Here is a 24,310-nt window from a genome sequence, read left to right on the forward strand (position 1 = left end):
TAAGGCAAGCCTGCGTGAGAGTTACGCCTCTCTGATTTTGTGGGAAGGATACGCAGAGGTCCACAGAGCAGTGCATGACACACCAGTCAGATTCACTCTCTTGAAGAGAGTGGACAAGACTCATGGCACAGAGTGACACTAGGGAGGAGGATGGGGATAAGCCAGCAATCTATGAGGGTAACTTGTTGGAGAGTGACAATCTCATGCTGTGGGTGTGAGGGAGAAGCAGAGATTCAGAGAGGTGGGTGACACAGCAGTTAGTGTCTGGTTCTTGAAATGAGTGGATGAGACACATGTCACTGAGTTACACCTGGGGGTAGGAGGAGAAGGAGCTGGAAAACCCTGAGGGAAGCTTGTAGAAGAGTCAAGCTCACCTTAGTTTAATAAGCAGATCAGCAAATAGTACACTTAGCAGTGCATGGCATATCAGTCAGTATCTGTCCCTTGAATTGAGTGGCTGCAACATGTGCAATCGGGGGACACGTGGGAGGAAGAGGATAAGGAGCTGGGAAACCCTGAGTATAGCTTCTGGGAGAGGCACGTGACATACATTTGGACATATTTGGTGCACCATGCCAACACCCAAATGAGCAAGGGGCAGGCTGAGAAGTGCTACTCATGATCTTTTCATTTCTACACCAGCACTTGTCATGTGCACCGGGAAACCATAATTGCACTTGGCCAAATGAGGGTACCATCCACTCACAGTCCACTCCCCTATCACAGGTCTCTCAACAATATATGAGCCAGTACAAGAGAATGCCCAGATATTGTACCATGACAAAGAACATCCCCCAGCGCGATGGGCAGAGAAGGTTTAACTTTCAGTTCCTCCCTCCATCTCAGGGGCAGAAGCTGGAGGTGTGCAGAGATGATCTAATGAACATCAGTGAAGAATGACAGGTGAAGTCAATTGAAGAGCTAAATGAGAATGAAAATACCAGCTCTTTCTCTACACCACCCCTAGCCACGGGGGTCAGACATTAATGACAATAAGGTGGATGATGGTCAAGTGAAAGATTATGCTCCATTAGAGTATGAGTGGGAAAAAGCATTGCCGTTGGAAGGCAGCGATACTGAGGTGGACGAGGAGAATCAGACCACCACAGATGGAGAGGCTGTAGTATTGATGGAAGCTTGACGCCTACCTGTATGCAATGGCTTTGAGAAACAGACTTTTGTTGCAGTTCTGAAATCCTATTGCATCATTACACGGCATCCAGAACTCTACCATTACCGCCATCGGCAGTATCATCATGCCTACGGAAAACAAGCCTGAATAGCTGCTATCCAACTACAAAAATCAGAAGTGTGCCAGTATTTCACAGAGAATAAACCTCAACCGAATCTGGACACATACACATTCTTCTAGAAAACTGTGCTGATAGAAGTCAGGAATAAGCGTGGGCACAGAAATGTATGACAAGGTTATTACAACAGTGGTGCTGGCACTACAGCAGCCCTTGGGCAAAACGTTAATTTCTCCATGGACAATTAGACTAGAGGTCAGAGCATTGACTCCATGGCCATCACAGCACGCAGGGTGGGCTTCCTATCTTCCAACAGCCTACAGGAGTCCCGAGTAATTCAAGTGGGCATCTGGTGTATGAAATGTGGTCCCAGACAACCTTATGAATGCAAGGGTTTTAGGGCAGAACCCAGAGAAAAGTTAATTTCTGGGAGAAGGTTGAAGCATGTTGGCTGATGCCTCAATTTATGCAATTGGGTTTTGCTGTGGCAGACAATAGATCAAATTTCATTGCTACATTACAAATTGCAAATTCACAAGAACATTCATATCCTCTGCTTTGAGCGTATCTTTCGCCTTGTGGTTACATGATTTATCCACAATTGTAAACCTGTCAAACAAATGGTAGCTGTGGTTCAAAAGACCAGCTGCAGCTCCCATTTTGGCTGGGTTGATCTTGTCTAAAATGAACTATCAAGTATGCGAACTTCAAGTGCAACACAAGTTGTGACTGCACAAATTCACAACTTTGGTGGCCATCCATTGGAACTTTACTTTTCACATGTGGACAGGCTACTTGAGCAGTACTAGGCCATCACATATTACTGCAACACTCAAAGCAGACCTCTTGATGGGGAGTTTTTAACACTGTGGCAGTGACAGCTGTTATCGAATGTCTACTCTGTGCTTCAAACTTTTAAGGTGGCCTCCAAGTGGGTTACCTTTCCCAACATTTCCCTGAGTGAGGCTCACCCTCTGTCTCAACCTGACCAGCATGGCCAAGGCCCCTTCTTTGTCACTTGATGTTGATGTGGCACCGCTAGTAAGGGACCTGCTTTCAACCTTGCATGGTGACACATGGGTGGTTGGATTTAAAGACAACATTCAGTACCCTCTGGCTTATTTTACTGCTTTTGATATGCTTGTATTGGGCATGAGGCCTCGCGACAAGGAACACAAAAAGCAGAGCCACTGTGCAAATGTGCAAGGATGCTTTGCTAAACTGTTTGCACCATCAATTGGTGGAAGAAGGCAGGCAGCAGGAAGACCACCAACCAGCCCAAATTTTGCTGAGTGAACTGGGTATGTTAGGCTTATGAGGGAGGGTCATATGAATGGTAGTACATCATTATCACCTGTTGAAATCTTTGAGAGCAGTGCAGGCACAGCTTATTATGGGGAGGGACATCTGTGGGACACCCTCCTAAGTGACTCGGGCATATGGAACACAGATGAGCCATCAGGAACTGATGAGCAAAGAGCATACAATCAACTGCACTGATGCTTGGTGCCTTTCTACTAGACACTTCACCCATGAGAAGGCATGAGGATCTGCTGCAGTACTGGTACAGAAAGCAGTCTGTCTGGCTGTCAGCACTTATGTGAGTCACTGCAGAATTGCTAAGCTGCGTCCCTCCACAGGTGTGCAGTCTCAGAGAGATGTCAGAGCAGTCAGAGCTATTATCTCTAAGCACAGCAGAAGTCCTTCACTGCTGCATGTTGAACAATTGTCATTTACAAACATGAACATTCAAATATACACTTCCTTGTGGCAGACCATGGGAGAACTTCCCATAACCAACACAAAAGCATGGACGATGATGGTGTTGATTTAATTCTCAATACATGTGCGTTACCGAAAAGTTGAGTAGCTCGTTATTTGGTGCATGTGGTTGGTAAATGGTTTGCTGTAGTAGTAACTGTGACTGAGTGGTCATGGCCAGTGCATGCCTTATCCATTCCATTGCATTGATTATACTGCGAGAGATGTTATTGAATCCTCATAACAAACTTGTCAAATTTGTGCGTTTTCTACAGTGTGCAGCCACCCCTTATCTAAGTTTTGGGGTACATTCACAGGTCTCTGTTACCCACTATGCTTCTTGGGTATGTTTACTTGGTAGGAACCACTAACATTCTTAAGTATTTTCACATGGTGCTCCCACCCACTAAAGGTTGGGTATTTTCACAGGGTACAGCCACCCACTAATATTCTCAGATTTTTCTCACAAGGTGCAGCCACCAACTAAGGTTCTTGAGTTTTTATCACAGGGTGAAATCGCCCACTAAGGTTCTTGGGCATTTTCTAAGGGTGCAGCCTCCCACTAAGGTTCTCTGTATTTCTTACAGTGCACAGCCACTCAATAAGGTTCCTGGGTATTTTCACTAGGTGCTGCCTACCGCTAGGTTTCTCATGTTTTTTTAACAGGGTGCAGGCAACCACTAAATGTCTGCAGTACTTTCAAAGGCCCACCAAGGTTCTTGAGTTATTCACAGGGTGCAGCCACCTACTAAGGTTCTTGGATATTTACAAAAGGTGTAGTGTCCTAGTAAGGTTCTTTGATTTTTCTTATAGTACGCAGCTACGCACAAACGTTCATGGGTATTTTCACATGATGCATCCTCAGTTTTTCCTCATGGGGTTCAGACACCCTCTAAGGCCCTCTGTTTTGTTTCACAGGAAGCAGCAGCCTCTTACATTCCTCTGGCTCTTTTAAAGGGCACACCATCCACTAAAATTCTTTACAGAACATTTCAAAACAGTCTCTAGCTCTCCAACAGACTGCTTACACTCTTTCAGGTTCTGGAGTCCACCCGTGAGACCTGTCCATCCCTATGACTGCTTTAACCCTTCCCTCCTAGAGAAGGGAAGGGTGGTGGAGCTCCATATTCATCCTTAGTTTGTCAAATACCATTACATGGTTTAGCTTCTCGAGCTAACAAAGTACCCACAAAAAATATAGTAGGTGGCCCCATACTGCACAATCTATTTTGATGGTTTTTGTCCAAGATGTGTGTGGTCAGTAATGGGACACTAATCCCAACTGCTTGTGGAGAAGGTGCCAACAAAAGAGGCCTGCCACTGGCCACAGTTACCAGTGCTAGTGATGTCAATTTGGCAGGCAGGACTGGTACAGAGTATAGGTAAGTCATGCACAATGTTGTGTCCAAATTGAAGGGTTCTTGGTGGTGGCTACAGAGTTGTGTGAGAATATATCTGGTACATTATTTTGTGCCACTGACACACATGGTTCCTCATCTCTCTGGTCCTTTGCACACAGCCCCCATGGCCCCTTCCCTTGTGCCCACAGTTGACCCACCACTCACAGCCCTAGTCCATGCAAGGACCACGGGCTCCTCCCTCCTGACAGTCTTCCCTGGTGGCAGATCAAAATATTCCCACTCCAAAGACTATGTGGGACTGTGGGGGCATGTTGAGGCCTCAGTCCATCAGGTTTCTCGGATCTGGGTTGTTTGACCGAAGTTAAACAGTTTGTGGCGGAATTGTTCATAGTCGATTCCGCCACAACTCTTTTTGACCTTTGATCAAACAGCCCAAACCCCTGCACCCGAAGCAGCCTTATACTAATCCTCCCTCCCCTACTTACCTTCTCACCGGCCGCCTGTGTTTCTTCCACAGCCCCGCAACGTCAGTTCCATCCCTAAAACGTGGGCCAGAGCTGACCCCACAGGGTCCCCCTTTTTTTTTTAGTCCCATGCTTCCCATGTCAAGGAAGTGGGGGACAACCCCACAACCCACAAAGTCTAATATACCGAACACGGGGAGTGGTGGACACCCTTGCCAACCCCGCTCCTCATGTTCGGTATATTAGGCTTTCAACAAATGGTACCACCCAAATTCGATCAAAACGTCCATACGGACTGTTTGATTCGAAAAAATTGGATGGTACCAATTTCTATTGGCATACCTCCTCCACAAAATAACGGAAGATGGTCCTCCACTGCCACCTGTTCCTCTACCTGCCCATCCTATTCCTCCCTTCCGGTGGGTACATCCATTGTTGTGGTGAATCCATAGCCTGGTCCCCTCCCTGATCTCCCTCCTGGCAGTCATGTTACTTACCATTCTAGGTGGAAACAAATCCTATCTATATGGCCGCCACCAAGTTAGGACTTGAAACAAACATCTCCTCCAGAGTGCTTTCTGCAGCGACCTCCTACGTCCGCATGATGGATATGTCTGCCTGCTCCTCTAATGCCTCAGTGGGGGCGTCCACATGAGTCTCTGACTCACCTGACACTCTGCTTGTCTCCACCGGGGACCACTCAATGGTCACCTCCTCTTCCATTCCTGATTCCACACCCTATGGGCCTCATTCCGAGTATGGCGGTAAGGGATAGCGGCCACCGCTAACGAGAGCGGTGGCGGTAATCCCTTACCGCCATACTCCGAGTTCCCTTTGCGCCATGGTGGTTTTAACACCTGCTTTTAGCAGGTGTTAAAAACCATGGCGCTAAGGGACCTTGATGTTAATTACGCCACCGTAATTTACGGTGGCGTAATTGATGCCTTCCCCACTCCCATTATGCCCTATGGGGCAAGAATGGGAATGGGGAAGGGTAAATGGGGATTGGGGAATTACCGCCCCGCCAACCTTGGAATGGGGCGGTAATTCCGCCATCCACCAAGGCGCTGCCGGTCCGGGTACGGCGTCAACCAAGGCGTTAATAGCGCCATTGGTTAGCGCCGTACTCGGAATGAGGCCCTATGTCTTTTGCGACACCTGACTCAGAAGCTTGGTGTGGATTTGTGACCTGGGGCCGCAAACGGGCGCCCACAAAGAGCATGAGGTTCCCACTTTCACCAATCATTGAGGAATCCGCCTGTGAGGAGAAAGGTATGTCCTCCTTCTCTTTCCCAGCAACTTCTTCCTCTCATCTTAGCCAGCGTGTCCTTAAAACGACCACAAAGGCAGAGAGCCTGTGTGTGAGTTACTTTGTGTGAACTTGAGAACCTAAAAGGGTGTGAGAAACAGTACAAACTCAAGTGGACAAACACGTGGAAAAACAAGGGAACAAACAAAACAATCTTACAACTACAACCTACAATCCACAACTACTGAAATGCAATACAATAAACCAGTACACGTCAAACACACTGAGAGGAAAGTAAGAGTCGGAAGCCTGTTACGGGTTTGTCGGGATACATCAGCGCCCAAAGAAAATCTGCCCCATGCTCTGAAACATGGGTCTGTTACAGTGGGTGAATTTTCTAAAGGTTCATCTAGGTCTACTCTGCACCCAGTTATCAATGACTAGTGCAGGAGGACTGAAGATTTAAAATTGAGCCCCTCTGTCTGGCAGGATACTAGAAAGTTAAGTCCCCCACTGGCCAGAATGTAATGTCTAAAACTGGAATAACATGTTGTTTTGAAATTGGAAACTTAAATTCTGGTGTAAAATATGGTTTAGTCACCGTACTTTATTATCGGAGGGAGCACAGAAGTATATGGGAGGCATTTTCCCAGTAATTGTCAGGAGAGTGAAGAAGAAGGTGGGTTCCACATTTCTGTGCACACTTTGATATGCAAAAACACCGAGAACGAATTTATGTGTAAAAACAAACCATGTTAAATTGTGAAAACGGAAATGTACTTCGATAGTCTCTATAGCGCTGTTACTCCATGTGTTTTTCGCAGCACACCAATTTGAAACACTGAACGCTTGCACATATGTAAAAAGTCAGTCATGCATGACTGACTGACTCAAGACTTCAACAATGAAACCATGCACATCAGTGTAAACCAAAGGAAACGCCTTCAACAGTGCATTTAGTTTTGAACTGCAAACCATTATCCCGCGCGCACACATAACATGTTTCTGGCACTCTGCTTGGCCAGCTCTACCCAAATGCTTCTCAGCACCTCACAGATGCCCATCGGTATGTGTGCCCTTTCACTGAGCCACTGGACTCGTTATGAGTGGCATGCATCCACGATTGTCTAGCAACCTATTGGCATCCTTTTTAGTCCCCCCACTGGGATTTCAGTCAACAATCCTCCCTGCACATGCAGACACCGACTACAAGCTGTCTTTAGAAAAAACAAAATATAGGTTCACTCAACCCAGATGTCAGCAACTGTTCCTATTTGTTTTTATTCCCTCAACATGCAATGTGCTGCGCAGGCAGCTCTCCCTGGGGGTTCTCTCGTATATGAGGCACAGTTTAGTGGAAGACATAGAAATATTTGTCTTCGCTCGCCTTCCAGATGTACCAAGTCCCTGATGTGGGTTGACCTTCCACAGATGTGTTTTTTTTTCTTCTCCATGTTGCTTAAGCATTTTTGTCATTGTCTTCATCTATATGGGTGAGCAGCTGCATACATGGCTGAACCTTGCGTTGACTAGGATAAGATCATCTTGTCCTAGTTTGGGGCGGATTCAGGTGATTACTGTGGAAGGTATTCCAAAAGTTGCTTCTGGAAACCCATATTTCCCCAAATGATAACATAATCTGCTAACATAGGTCCATTCCCAACATAAGTAATGGCAGTTGTTCTGGACACAAATAAAGGCTCTTATGCTCTGCTGGGGGGCTTCACGAGTATGCAAATAGGTGTATGTTAGAGCTTCCACCGCCACAGACAGAATGTAAGGGCCCTCAATAAACAGGTGCATGAACCTCTTTCTAACGCGATAACAACTCTATATGTTCACAACCAAAAAGTGAAAATATTAGAATATGACAGTGGCAGGTGGATTTCCTACAACACATGGGGCCTCATTACGAGGTAGGCGGTAGCCATGGTGCTCTTAGCACCATGGCTACTCCCTTACCGCATTCCGGGTCCGGGTTGTCGAAATAGGGACTTACCAGGTCATTCCAACCTTGGAGGACCTGGTAACTCCTCATTCCGAGAACCATTCCCCATTCCCATTCGAGCCCCCATAGGGCTCAATGGGAATGGGGATGGAGCTAATAACGGGTCCGCTAATAGCGGGCCCGTTATTAGCTCCCTGGTCCCTTAGCGGCTCCCGCTAAGGGTGCCTGCTAAAACCAGGCGCCCATAGCGGGACCGGCTAAGGGACCTCGGAATAGGGCAGTAAGGGTTTACAGGCACCGGTCTCCTTACCGGTGCCTGTTAACCCTTACTGCCCACCTTGAAATGAGGCCCATGGTGTAAGATACCTATCACCTCTTTTCCATAACCTGTAACAGAGTTATCTGGGTTGCTGTTCATGCCCTGTAACAACTTGATCTTTAGTCGTCTTGCGACCACCGACTGGTGAGATTTAACCTATCGGTCTACTGCTTTTTTTCCTCACAGAGGGCACCTTGTCACCTGACATCTGTGGGCATCCTGGCTCTACACCGCAACTCTCAGAGAACTGAGATGTGCCTGGCCACCAGGTAAGGGAGGATGACACGGGGCATTCCACGTTCCGAAGTGCCCAGGCCATCTAATGATTTGGAGAGTTGCCATCGTGTCAGCAGTTCAATTCTTTGCTCTGAAGGGGGATGCCATTTAAAACAATTTAGTAATCATCGTAAGTTATGTTAAAGGAATGTGATATATACGCTTAACCATTTCATTGTAATTCTGCACATATCTCTATGATAGACAAACAAATGCTAGTTAAAAAGAATGACACTGTGCTAATGGGTTTATAGTCATTGCATTGAATGCCTTACCATCTAAAAAAAAGCATTGAATGCGTTTTCTTTTCATGCGGTATCCCTCCCTCCAACCCACCTTTTTTTAACCTTTAAAAACCCAATACAATTAAAATAAACCCTATACCTTAAAAAAACTGAATTAGCGGTTTTTTTTAATGCTTTTTTTAGATGGTAAGGCATTCGATGCTTTGGCATCTAAGCTATGACTAGAATCCCTGCTAATCGTATGCCACACCATTCCATGTTCATTCTGCAGATAATGCCAGAGCAAGGGAGAAGACATTTAATAAAGAGCCTCCACTCAAAGCAACCCTTCTACTGAACATGCTGGTTTCTCTATACCATGCGTTCCAGCAAAGTGTGGCAGCCAGAAAGGATCACTCTGGCTGGATTTTGTATCTATGCATTTATTGTATGACATAAACTGATATGATATTATGTTATGGTATGTTCTGTCATGTTACGGTATGACTTGTTACATTATGTTAGGTCAATTTGGACATTCCTAATCCTTCCAAAAAAGATTAACAGCATTGTGTGATTCATATGAGGGGAAGTTAGCTCTATACAAAGTGGTTTAGGTATCTCCCCCTTTTTTTTAAACTGATCATTCTCGGTAATTTTAATTCTAGTCTGGATTTGTATTGGGCTACATTTCTACAGTAAATGTCATCATGTTGTTCACATCCTTTTTCTGTTAGCTGAAAAGGCTGCATTGGCCGCTTTTTTCCTTTTTTCGGCAATGGTTTGACCCCAATCTATCAATGATGCCGGCCCTACACACCCTTTTGTGATGCTGTTTCTTGTTTCATCCCTGGGTGGCTCCTTGCCACTGAATGGGGCCCGAGCAGCCGTACCTTCATGGTGCTTGCCACAGGGGCAGTGTGACGGAAGTGTCCAGTCAAGCACATAGACGTTCGGATGCAGAGCGCTCTGCGTGATGCTGGCAGTATCTGCCCTGATTAATGGCTGCCCTTTTCCCTGTTATAGAATCAGGACTGAGAGTTGGAGGCTGCTGTTCACCAATCAATTGGGCGAGTGCCTTATATGCCTTATAAATTGGGTGACCCAGATCAATTGGTTGCACTGCTCGTTGCCCCCACCATTATCACTTTTTTATTTTAATGTTAACATACTTTTATGGATAATTAACAGAGTGGGCCATAAAGCCACATGCACCTGCTACTGTACAGTAGGTGCAGTGTGTACATGATTACTTCTGTGTTGAAGGCTGGATTTGGTGGGGGAGGGCCTGGTCCCCATAAAGGAGGGAAGATAGTGTCTACTGTATATTGTGCTTACTGAACAGTATGTTTTTAGGCAGCTTACAGTAAACAAGGGTGCTGTATTGTGCTAATGCCCACTTTCTACTAAAATATGAATGTGTACATTCCTGCATGCTTGTACCCATTCAAAACTGATAAGTGCTGTACAGCACATGTACAGAAATTGATATGATGTTTCTAAAGGTGTCCCACAGTATTAGCCGAGTGACTGAGCTAGCACATCCTGCCCTACATGCTTTCAATTTGACCTCTGCAACAACGTGGCCAGACGCCCAACACACATCTTTCTGAGTTCACATCGGATCTTCCTCATGAAGCATTTCACTCTTGCCCAGGTGTCCCAAGTTACGACCCTATGAGCGAGTGTTCATATTACAAGTGTCACTACAAATATAAGTACATTAAAGCAGGAGAATGTCAATAAAACAGATATAAGAGATTATTCTGGCTTTTCATAATGTTTTTTTTTATTACAGGGATGTTACAGAATGTAAGACAGTACTATGGTAGTCATCACCTGTTTAATATGGCATTAGCACCCCGTTCGAAGGGCTGGAAGGGTGGGGGGAGGCCAACAGCCTGGCAGCCCATGCTATAGGCCCGAGAAAAGCAAGGGCCTACAACGCAGGCGCTGGAACATTACCCCACCATTCCAGCCCTTGGAAAGCAGTGCTAATGCCATTAGCACACCGAATTGCCTAAGCGATAACCGGGATGTTAAAAAAAAAAAGGGTTTTCATTCATTGAACGTGACGCCACACACGTCCCATTGAATGGCTGAAAATCCTTTTCTAAGATGGCTGCTATGGTAACAGAAGGCGGGGCTCAATACAGAGCCCCTCTTCCATTACCATTGTGGCCCGGAAAAGCGAGAGGCAATGAAGCAGCGGGTGCCAAGGCTGCAACACTCAGTTAAGTGGAGCAGGCAAGCGGGGTGGGGAAATAGTACAAATATTTTTTAAAGAATGGGAGGGAGGGGGAAGATGGTGCTGCAGGAAGGGGGAGGCAGCCGGCGTGTTCCGTGGAATGTAGGCTGAGATTAGAGGTTTCAGCCTGCGATCCGCTGTACCTGATCGGCTGTGCCCCCCGCACCAGGTACTAATGGAACTTTATCTTGTGCTGTAGGGGATGTTTTAGAGTAGGAGATGATCCCAAGGGAGGCCCGAAAGCCGTATTGGTTGTTGCTCCAAGAACAGCTTCTGAATAGAATGGGTTTTCACTATAAACTGAAAGTATTATTGCAGTCGCTCCTATTGCTAATTGAAGCGGATGTATGTGATTTCTTGTAATATATTTCTCCTACTTTAGATTTCACTTAATCCATTTCACGGAAAAAACAGATATTTTTTTCTTTTCTTTTTTTTTTAATGCAGGGGGAGACCCAGCGCAGCCCACCTTCACCCCTCCCTATCCTAACATATACCCTTACCCCACACCCCACCTATTATCATATACAATTTGCCCTATTGTTTTCAGTAAAATATATTCGGTGAAATATCACTAGGGGAAATGTTATTCAAAGAAATCTTCGGTAACTATCTGAAGAATCGTCACAAACAAAACCTGGCCAGAAATTGGATCCCACAATGTACGCACAATGGAACCAAATATCTGAAATATTGTGGTGAGAAATAATGCAACAGTATTATCATTCGGGAGCTACTGAAAATTGGTTTCAGTTACATTGCATGTCCTTACATTAATCCTCACACCCCATCACTGACACTTCTGTACCTAATACTAGCTCAAGGGGTCTCCCAGTTGCACCAAACACCAGGGTGCTCGCAGCCACAGTCACCCTGCTACAGTACTGTACTGTAGCGTCAGGCAATGGAATGTGATGCAATAATCTGTACTCTAGCAGCCCATCAACCCACATGGTTGTAATAAGAGAAACAACGTGCCCAGCCAAATTAGTACAGCCTGTTGCAAGAGATCAGCCACATCTGTGCCAAGTCCCATCACAATATACTATGCAACTACATGATGCAGACACTTCCATCTAAGCATTGTGTTGAGCAGTTATCCATTTTAGTGGCAGAGCTCTACGGTAGTGCAACATATACAGTTAATTCTTCCCTTCCACTTAGGTCTAGTAAAACATTACATACAAAAAGGCCAACAATGCCCACCCTTTGCACAACAAGTAAGAAGTGAACCTCAAAATGCCTTTTGTCTAATGAAGCTCGCAGAGTGAAGCACACAAAGTGTCAACTATGTACAATATGTGGGGCAGTGGGAGAACAGGGTTGCTTATTGGTCCAAGGTCACGCACAACTCCCCTTGCTACTGCTTACAGTATAGTACATACCAGTTGGGTAAAAACAACGTCCATGCTTTACCAATGCATCATTGCCAACACGTCCCCCGACATGAGTGATATACCATCAGTCGGGCCTGGATTATTACTCGTGGGGCCAAATCAAAGGGGTTACTTTTACAAATAACACTAAAGAGGAGATCTGAAGAGGAGCTGGCAGGCAATTGATTGCAATCTGATCAATTTTAAGAAAAGGCAATGCAGCTTGCTAGATATGCTAGACACAAAGTAAGGATATATTTAGAGGCCGATTCATGGAATTAATGTGCGCTGAAATTTTCGGCACAAGCGTGCGAAAGCGTGCGAATCGCAGTGCAAGTGCAAAAATCGCACGAAACCTGCGCACAGCGATTCATTGAAGTCTGTGCGCGTGTAAATCCCTGGATGTGCACTAAAATTCTGTGTGGCGCACGCTGGCGCACACGTCTCCAAACAGCGTGCGCTAAGCGCACAGCGAAAGCGCACATAGCGCAGCGCACACAACAAAAGTAGGCGGAACAGAGGGCGGAACACGCGGAATGGGGAACAACGCGTGAAAATGTGGAATCACGGGGGAAGTACAGGAGGCAAATGCGCAGAACGCCCACACACGCGTCTACAACACGTACTCATGGATTTGAACGGGGCTAATGCGTGCGCCAAAAAAGACGCGCTAATCCGGAAACACGTACGCCAGCAGGAAGCAGGCGTACGTGGACCCGCGCAGCATAAAAGTGCGCGCAAACAACAAACAAGCCCAGACGCCAACATGAATATACCGTTCCTAGCAGCAGTGGTCGTGGGATACCACAGGAGGAGGAGGAGGATAGTCAGGCCCAGAATTATTACACCCAGAACCAGCCTTTTTGGGATGCCTGATGACCAGGTGTATGGGAGGTACAGGTTTCCACCTCACATAATACTGGACCTGGTGAGTGAGTGGGAGGATGACCTCACATCACCCACCATGTGCTCCCAAGCACTCAGCCCCCTGGAGAAGGTCCTCAATGTACTGCACTTCTTGGCCACTGGATCATTTCAGCGGACAAGTGCTATAGTGGGAGGGTGTCACAGGCCATGCAGTCACGCTGCCTACACCAGGGGTTGGGCATCATGACTGCACGCCCATCAGTCCGCAGGCACATATACCTGCCCAGAACACCTGCAGAAAGGCAGGCTGCCATACAGGATTTCTACGGGGTGGCACAATTCCCCAAAGGGCTAGGTGCCATTTATTGCACCCATGTGGCTCTACCTCCCGCAGGGCATCTGAGCACATCTATAGAAACCGCAAGCACTGGCATTCCATCAACGTGCAGGTAGTATGTGATGCCAAGGGAATCATCACCTCAGTATATGCCAACTATCCAGGGTCCACCCATGACAGTTTCATTTACAGAATGTCAACCCTAAACCCGGGACCTAGAAGCTGGGCGGCCTGGCGATACATGGCTGCTTGGTGAGTATAAATGCCACTGCACATGCATGCATGTCAGATACTGAGTAATGTCACAACCCCACTAATGATACCCATCATCACCTCCCCAGGGGACAGTGCCTACCCTCTGAGCACCCACATGATGACGCCAATTCGGAACCCCACCACGACACCCGAGGTAAGATACAACACAGCCCATATTGCAACCCGGGGCATAGTGGAGCGCACATCCGGAGTACTCAAGTCATGCTTTCGCTCCCTTGACCGCTCTGGTGGGCAGCTGTTATATGCTCCCCCAGTAGTGTGCAGGATCATAGTGGCAGCATGTGTCCTGCACAATGTTGCAACACGCCGGGGCCTGCCAGTGGACATGGTGGTGCTCCCACATCCCCAACCACATGCACAACTGCTGCGCATGGGAGGGGAAAGGGCACGTTGTGAGGCAGCCCGTACGCAGCTGGTTGCTAATTAATTCACCTAAAATCACAACCCTGTGGAGTGCACACAGCCCTGCACATACCAGCTGACAATCAATGATGATGACATAAGGGACACTCAACTGTCACAACTATACCATCCAGAGATTGATCACCTGGAAGTGTTACATTGTGTGCATCCCTACCTACCCAAACACCACCAATGCTCTGTCATCAAAAGACATACATCTATGCTGCGAAATTCATTACCCCCTTGCTAAATACAACAAGAGAACAGCGCCATGTCACCCAACCCCTCCCCAGCTCCACCACCAAACACACCATGGCATGTCATGCAATGTGAAAGCAAACAAAGCAATGCACAAGACCTGACACAAGTGTCACAAAGTACACAGTCCCTAATGGAAACCGCCCACACACAATATGCTCCCAGTAATGTATAACTAACAGTACACATTACCAAATACTTACCACCAACACAATGCTGCAACACACCATGGAAAAATGCAAAAACATGACAGTACTAAGTTCAAGTAGTGGTAGTCTTAAAACCTGAATACGCCAGCACATCGACCCCTTACAACTGTAGAATGTTGCTGCCACGCAAATGTCTCAGTGTACTGCATACAACATGAACTGCATCTGCAAAGTAGGCAGCCTTGTGAAGACATGAGGAAGGAACCTACAGATTAGGAGGAAGACATGGATGCACAAGCACATATCAATACACCATGCAGTGTACAATATAACAACAATATTCACTAGGGATGTCTACACAGTATTGACTACAGACTGCCCACACAGTTCATGGGAGCCCAACGTCACTGTGTAATTCACTGTCACTTGGTCACACCCTTTGCAAGCCCATGGAAACGGGAAGCAGGAGGGGTGTGTGTCTCACGAACCCAAGCATCTAACCCAAACTCAGGACAAGCCTGCATGTGCCTAGCCGGAATACAGTGGATGCCCACGGGAGCCACACAAGGCAACACAGTGTAAAAAAAAAAATCAAATATCAAAAGTGTCCATGTGGGGGCTAGGGGGGTGGGGAGGCCACCCAGGAGGTTCGAGGACAGAGGGCACAGCAACATCCACCTGCGTGGATGTTGCGGAAAAAAAAATACCTCCTTGGGCTCATGGCCTGCAAGGCTATGCCATTGTGGGAGAACTGCTGTCGCTCTGCTCATCCTCTGCTGCTGCATCAGGAGGCGGTGGCACTATGGGATTCAGCCCACGCAAAGCCCTGATATGGTCCTCCATGGCAGCAAGCATGCGGGTCTGGAAGGTCTGATTCTGGAGGATTAAAGTGTGGAGATCCCCATGCAGCACATCACGGGTTGCCTGCATTTCTGCATGCATGGCCTCGCGTGATGCCCGGATCTCCTCATGTGTTGTATGCAGCTCAGCTGAGAGCGAACGTGTGAGCGGCTCCAGCTGCTGTTCTGGCCTAACATTTCGGGAAGCCTCAAGTTCAAGCAGACTCTGCCTGAGGTTATGGAGTTCTACCCTCAGGGCTTCCCTGTGGCCCTGGGACTCTATTGATATGGATTCGCGCAGAGTCTCCAGTGCCGCCCGTCGGTCCCTGTTGGACGCCAACATGTCTTCCCTGTGTGATTGGCAAATGGAGTCTGTTGCCTGCTGTTGTTGCTCCATCTGCCTTTCAGGGGGGATAATGGAAGTGGCCACCCTCTTCATTGCCTGAACCATCATTTCTACTGATGCTGCCTGTTGGGTTGCCATACCATACATGGAGTTTTCCCATACAGTATTGCCTGGTGGTGCACGCCCACCGCGTCGACGGGCACCACACCTGCTTGGGGCAAGGCAATCTGCACCTTGCTGTGCTGGCACTGCCTGAGGCTGCAGGACTGCATTCCCCCTCTGATCTGCTGGCCCAGGAACAGGATCAGATGCTGTGGAGTGTGACCCTGCATCCGTAACCACCAAAGGCGGACCTACCAACACTGACATCCCCATAGAGGGTTCTACCCCTGGTCCAGGTGGGTTGGACAGAACAGAATCCCTGCCAGAAACACTTATCTGTGACTGCACATAAGTCTAATCATCCGACTCAGCACCTGAATAGAGGTCTGGGGAGGTGCACCCAGAGGCACCCCTGGACAGTATGGTCTGCAGTAACACTGGGTTTTCACCCACCACCACACCACATCCCCCACTGGTGCCCGGTCGTGCCTGAGATTCCTCCTGGGTCTGCACCATCTCCTCAACCTCAACAGTACCAAGTGCGTCATCACCTGCAAAAACATGAAAGACAACAAATGGAAACAGGCATGAGCACCATAGCACACACATAGGCCGTGACAAGCCAGAGATCCAGTACATGAATTATACATGTCACACATGACTACAACCCTGCCATACATGCACTATCAAAGAGTTGGAAGTGGAGTCAAAAAGGCAGACACTGGGGAGAGCAAGATGGATATGCAACACATTTGCAGCATGTTGGGTAGCACTGGCATCACACATCAGGCTGCGAGTGGCATGTCCAATACACATACATGACACATGCCACCACACAGATGTCATGTAGCATAGCCACGGTAAATTCCAAAACTACAGCAATATGTCAGTGAATGAGTACTGTCACACATCTATGTCAAATCGACATGATGCGAAGATTGATGCTGAATAGTGTTGCAAAATATGCATGTGCCACACACTGAAACACATCCAGTGTCCAATAACACAGTCATTGTGGGCTGATCAATGGTTGGTCACTTTAACATTACAGGAAACACCTGTCATCTTCCACATGCAAACAGGCCGTAATAAAACATTTCTGCAGCCCAATACTCCATCGGCCTGAATGGTGTAATCATTAACATAACCAGGTAAAAGTAGTGGCCCAGTGTGAGCTGTAAACAATGACCAAAGCATATCACATATGTTGCAATAGGGCAGAATAATGTCTGCTAAAAATGGGAGAGTGGAAACAATCAGCCTGAATGAACACTTACAAAATCTGACCAATGTAGTTGCAAGATGACAGTTCAAGGTAAAATGCACTAATCTGGGCGTAATTGGCAACTGTGGGCAGAAGGGATACAGTCATACCCAAATCCAAGGCACGTGAATGTATGGGAGGAAGCAAATGGGTGACCCATAACACTCAGGAGTACATACCCTCACCTGGCACTCAATCAGAACCCGTCACCCAAACAACATACACATGGATTACACACACACGCATGGGCACTCACCGGACACTGACTCGTAATCAGGTAGTTCTCCCACACCTTGGATCTGTTCCTCTGTGATGAAGGACCCAGCAACAGACTCATGTTCAGTGAGTTTGTTGTCCTCTTGTGGAGACCCACCGCCAGTCACCAGAGTAGCGGCATGATTTGAGGCCAGCTTGTTCTTTGCTCTGCGTTTCAGGTCATTCCACCGTTTGTAGCAATCATCAGCTGTGCGCCTCACAAATCCAAGGGCACTTATGCAGTCCACGATGGTCTGCCAGTGTGCCCTACGTTAACCAGGTGTGGTCTTGCACCCTGCAGTCACCAACATTTCGTGGCTATGTGCCGACACATAGGTCACAAGTGCAACAAGTTCCGGGTCATTAAAGCTAGGCTTCCTTAACGTGCCGGAGTGTGTAGCCGTGTCTGGGGTCTCAGCCTGTTTTGCCCTTCTTCCTCTTTTTCAAAGGTGGAGTGGAGCCTGAGTGGCTTACACCGCTCTGGTCAGTAGGGGCAGGAGCACCGGTGGACTGGGTAGTAGGAGTGTGCGAATGCCCAATGACCATAGGACTTGCTAAAGGCATTGGCAGAAGTGTGCTGTTGGCAGGGGGAATGTCAGCTTGATGGACCTGGACCAACACTGTCCTGGCTGGGAGACTCAGAGCTGTGGTGGATGGAGCTGCAGCTGCCCCTGCAGCCTCCCCATCCTGCCTACTTGGGGCAGCAGATGACATAGCTGCCCCAGATCCATGTGGCTTGGTAACACCAACTTGCACTGCCACACGTGGCCTAGACTTGCTGACCTGGAAGTCAGCCTTTGAGTCATCCTGTGCCAGGTCAGGTGCCACAATGGGCTGGTCCAACAAGGGCTGAGCTGGGATGGTGTCAGCCACGTTTCCCTCAACCATGGGGGGGGCATGGGTGTCCCTGATTGGTCCTCCACACATGGGGGTCTAGGGGCACCCAGCAAATCCTGGCCACGTCCCCTACCGCGCCCACCACGCCCACCTTTTCAAGGTCAGCCACCTTTGCCTCCCTTACCGCTTGGTCGCCTCCCAACCATGGCACTGATGTTGTTGTGGGTATGGGAGTAGCAGTAAACTATTGTCCTGGGCAATTGGGGGTGAAAGGGGTAGGGTACTAGATGGAATTCATACCCTAGTGCTCTAACAAGGCTGTCTGTGACCCCTGGGGGAAGATGACGGGTCACGCAACGCACAGGCAGCCCAAAATCAAAAAATAACATGCACGCAACCCCTCGTAGACCACGTGCATGAAAAAATGAACCTGCACTACGCTGTGGCACCCAGAAACACAAAAATAAGCATACGCATAATAAACGCAGCCTACAATGACCTCTGATGGGGTACGCAACACACGGGGCAAGCACAGTTGGCAAATACATGCGCGACCCACCGTCTGCCTGGAAAAAGAACATGAAAAAGACGCGCGTGTGCGCGTTGGCAACACCCCCTGAAAAAGAAGAATTGTACGCTGTCTGAGGAGACAGGACAAAAGAAGAAGTGAACGCTGTTTGAGGAAACAGGCCCAAAAAGAAAAAAGAACGCTGTCAGAGGTAACAGGGAGTACGAACTTGAAACGCTGTGAAGTAATTGCATGTGAACCGACAAGAAGTACAGAATTCACCCACTTACTCTCCACAAAAAGCACATACAAGGGAATGGGGTCCTACACGTACCTTTTAAAGCGGCCCACACGTACAGCGTCATTTACGCATGTACGCGCTAAGGCCCTTTCCTCCAATTACACGAGCTGACACTCGGACGTGCAGTTTTTGGACATGTACTATGAATATGCACCCGTGTTGATGGAAACGCCCGCGCGCGTCACGTCACTTACGCGCGTAGGCCCGTTCCTTGAATTACATGCATCCACACACGGACGTGGTGTTTTTCCACGCGCGCTGAAATACTATGCCCACGTCACGAGGGAAACGCCCGCGTGAGTCACGTCTTAGAAGCACTTACGCTTTAAGGGCCTTTGGTCCAATGAAACCGCATACATGTGCTGACACGCTTACGTGCGAAGGGCTTTTCCACGTATTACACGCTGACGTGCAAGATTTTAACGTGCCAAATCACTCCGTATCAAGCTGGCCACACAACAACACACAGAAGACCACGCTCCTGCCCAGAAGGCCAAATTACTGCCCCCCAGAGCCCCAAGCACACTCCCACCTGCCATCTGCTGCTGCCTGACTGCCTGCTGCCCACGTGCCCTGCTATTTGCTGCCTGCACGTCAGCCAGGGGTGCAGTTGCTGTGACCACCCCTGCAAGAACCGAAGACTCCCGACTGGGATACCATCGCTCCACAGCCCACCACCAGGACCTAGTTGCCCACCCACTCCTGCCTCTGGGGTTGCCATGTCAGGCACAACACCATCTGGCACCACTGGCAACCTCCAGCCAGAGAGGCAGAGGGCCACCAGCTTCAGTGCCAGGGAAGTTGGTGTCCTGGTGGAGCAAGTCCTGGGGCAGTATGATGCCCTCTTTGGAAGTTTGCGCGCTGACAATGAAGGACAGAACAGGATCTGGATGGACATCGTGACTGCCATCAACGCGGAGGGGGTGGCAGTCCGCGACTTACACCATGTCAAGAAGCGCTGGGAGGACTTCAGGTCCAGGAACTTCAACAAGGCCCAGCGCCTCTTGAAGGCAGAGGATACCAAGGGGCGCCGGGGCCGCCTGTCCGACCACCAGATGAGGGTCCTGGAAAACATATGCCCAGCGCTCCTCGTCCAGGTCCTTGAGAGGCAGACCCCTCTGGAGTCGAGCAGTAAGTGTACATGCATATTGATTGGACGTTGTGCATGTGGTGGTGTGCCAGTAGTGTGCAGGTTGCACATGTTTTTTCGTAGGGCCATGTAGGGATGTGTATGAACAGGGGCGTGAGGCTGCCACATGTGAGTCCTCTTAGGTGTGAGACACATCGATGGTGTATGTGTTGGTAATCATGCTGTGCAAATGCAGGTGTGGTAGCACACATGTTTGAATTTCTGTGTATGTACGTTGGCATGGTTGTGGTGTCACACATGGATGGTGGTTCCTGCTGCATGTATCGGCACTGTGTACATGTGCATGTGTGTATTTGACAAGTGTGCAACTGTGATGCAACATGGATGCACGTGACACTGATTTGTAGAAGGCTGAATGCCAGATGTGACATGTATGGCGATCGCATCACTGCGACAGTTGGAGGAGATGTACACATGCATGTAAGTGTGGTGCGTGTGTGCGTGTCTAGTGCACTCCCTGTGTTTCATGTGATGTCAGGCTCACCTTCAGCTGTTCATGCTGTTGTATGTGTATGGATGTTGCTGCCTGGTGCAATATTGCTGTGGAAATGCTCATGTGTGTGAGTTGAAATGACATGTGTGTTGTGGAGTGTGATGCCATGTCTGAAGTTTGACACTGACACTCATATGCAACTGTCATGTGTGTATCAGTCGATTGTACAGTGCCCTGATATCTGTGTTTTATCTCTCCCTGTCTGCAGCGTCAACTGATGAAGAGGGCGGAGAGGTTGCTGTGGAGCACAGCGGCAGGGATCGCTCCACCAGCGGAGATGCAAGACCCGGCTCCCCTCCCAGATTGTCATCTCGTCGGGGAGTGAGGAGTCTGGTGCCACGTCCCAGGCCGCAGCTGCCGAGGGTAGGTCCAAGAGGCAGAGGTCGGAAGTGGACTCCTTGGCAGCAGAAGGGGCAGCTGAGACCCCACAGGGTCCAACGGAGGAAGATGGCACGGAGTCATCCAGGTTAGTGGGGGGTTTGGTGGAGGAGGAGGCCACGGAAGGGACACACACGGGGTGCTAGTGGTGCAATGCAGGGGCAGGGACAGGAGGCAGCACAGGCCGCCGTGGAGGTGCCTGTGTGTAATCCTGTCCCTGATCCTGTCACTGCATCATCTGGCACCAGCAGGGATGCCTACATCCAGACCCCTTTTCAGGGAGGGGATGAGCGCACAACAACTGGCCTTCCTCTCCCTGCAGACGTGGCTATCCGGGACCGTGTTGAGCCTATCCTGAGTGGGATAGCATTGCTTCAACGGGACATGCGAGATGACCTGCAGTCTTTTCGTGGAGAGACTGCACGTCATCTCGCATGCCTCTTTCACCATGTTGACCTACTGGGACGGGTCACCGGTGCTGGATTCCTCTGTGTGCTGGACCTTCTTGCGACCCCCTCCTCACCTGAACCCCCTACGCGCCAGTCGTCCTCCATGCCATCTTCCCACCCATGTGTCACCTGTGTACCCTGTGGAGCTGCCCCTGACCCAGAGGCCAGGCTGGTGGAGGACACATCCCTGCCACAGTCGGGAGTCGGACATCCAGCTGGGGTGGCCACCACGACAACTGCACCCCAGCCGGAGGAGGACGTGCAGGCAGCAAGAGCCAGGGCGCAGGCACAGGCACAGCAGCAGCAACATGGTGGGAGCAATGATGGCTTGGGGCCTTCAACATCGGAGGGGCAGGCATCGGCCATAGGGCAGGAGGACCCCGGATTTCAAGTGTCTTCCGTGTGGCAGCGGTTGGGCCACGCCATAGATGCGGAGCGGCAGCGGGCGGAAGAGGCACGGCTCACAATGGTCAGGGCGAAGAACTCCATGCAGAGGGCCCTGAGGCGGGCCAAGTGCCTCGAGGCAATTCGCAGGGAGATGGAGGTGAACATGTCATCGTCCCTGCAAACCCTCTGGCCATGGAAGAGGACCCCCTCCAGGACATTGAGCGGGAGTTCGATGATGCCCTGGCCCGGGACATCAATAAGTGAGCCGTTGGACTAGCTCACTGCCATTGTAAATAGTTAGATAGTGTTAGGTTTCCTTTCTGTTTTTGTTTATTTTGGGGCGATTTGACAATGCACCACGTTTTTGTATACAGATCTTTATTAGGTAGTCTTTTTTGTAGGTTTCATTTCATTTGTTGGGCTCATGGACCCTGGATTGGTGATTTGTATATAGTTGAACAGTGGATTTTCTTTTTTTTCTTTTCACTTCACCATGGAGCAATGGATTTCACTTATTTTTTTCCCTTGGATTTGCTTTGTTGGACTGAGACTTTGGACACATTTTCATTTGGATTTCTTTGGATTCTGATTTCATATTTTTCATTATTTTCTGGACATGCTGCATTTTATTTCTTCACATTATTGTGTGTTTTCTTTTCATTACATTCATTTTGGATTCAATACATTTTTGTTTCATAATTCTCTCATTGATTTCATGCATGTCATGATGTGGGTTTTCACATTCACTTGCACCCATTGTGTGTCTGTGACGGACATGTGTTCATTTACATACTTGCCATTCGGGTTGTATCATGTAATGGGCATTTCTATGTGGGTGGATGCAATACTTGGTTGGATCTTTGGGCTGGGGTGGCATGGGGTGTGATGTGGCTGGCCATTAGGCCCATGATTGAGGATCGTCATGACGTGGGGGAAGGGGGACATGAGTGGGGGCCTGCTGGCAGGTGCCCCTGACTGCTGGGGGGTGGGGGTGCAGGGGGACATGAGTGGGGGCCTGCTGGCAGGTGCCCCTGACTGCTGGGGGGGGTGGGGGTGCAGGGGGACATGAGTGGGACATGTGTGGGGGCCTGCTGGCAGGTGCCCCTGACTGCTGGGGGGTGGGGGGCAGGGGGACATGAGTGGGACATGAGTGGGGGCCTGCTGGCAGGTGCCCCTGACTGCTGGGGTGTGGGGGTGCAGGGGGACTTGAGTGGGACATGAGTGGGGGCCTGCTGGCAGGTGCCCCTGACTGCTCGGGGGTGGGGGTGCAGGGGGACATGAGTGGGACATGAGTGGGGGCCTGCTGGCAGGTTCCCCTGACTGCTGGGGGGTGGGGTGCAGGGGGACATGAGTGGGACATGAGTGGGGGCCTGCTGGCAGGTGCCTCTGACCGCTGGGGAGTGGGGGTGCAGGGGGACATGAGTGGGGGCCTGCTGGCAGGTGCCCCTGACTGCTGGGGGGTGGGGGTGCAGGGGGACATGAGTGGGGGCCTACTGGCAGGTGCCCCTAACTGCTGGGGGGTGGAGGTGCAGGGGGACATGAGTGGGACATGAATGGGGGCCTGCTGGCAGGTGCCCCTGACTGCTAGGGGGTGGGTGTGCAGGGGGACATGAGTGGGGGCCTGCTGGCAGGTGCCCCTGACTGCTGGGGGGTGGGGGTGCAGGGGGACATGAGTGGGACATGAGTGGGGGCCTGCTGGCAGGTGCCCCTGACTGCTGGGGGTGGGGGTGCAGGGGGACACGAGTGGGACATTAGTGGGGGCCTGCTGGCAGGTGCCCCTGACTGCTGGGGGGTGGGGGTGCAGGGGGACATGAGTGGGACATGAGTGAGGGCCTGCTGGCAGGTGCCCCTGACTGCTGGGGGGTTGGGGTGCAGGGGGACATGAGTGGGGGCCTGCTGGCAGGTGCCCCTGATTGCTGGGGGGTGGGGGTGCTGGGGGACATGAGTTGGTGATCAGTAGTGCAAGGTGACATGTGACTTGGCTCGGGGGCATGCCTATGGTGGATGGGCTGCCTGCGGGACATGACCAAGGGTGCAGGGTAGTCCCCTGTGGTATGGGCTGCCTGCAGGGGCTGTGGAGGGTGTAGAGGGAACACCTTAGAGGATCCACACTGCCAATTCACGGGTAGGACTTCCCGCGCACCCCGGAAATTCACGTACCCCACTCTGACAGCAAAATTGCATGTGAAACTTACCGCGCACCCCCAAATTACACGTACCCCGCTCTGATCGCGTG

This window comes from Ambystoma mexicanum, chromosome 6q, assembly GCF_040938575.1.
Source record: "Ambystoma mexicanum isolate Mex_15411 chromosome 6q, UKY_AmexF1_1, whole genome shotgun sequence".
Classification (NCBI taxonomy): domain Eukaryota; kingdom Metazoa; phylum Chordata; class Amphibia; order Caudata; family Ambystomatidae; genus Ambystoma; species Ambystoma mexicanum.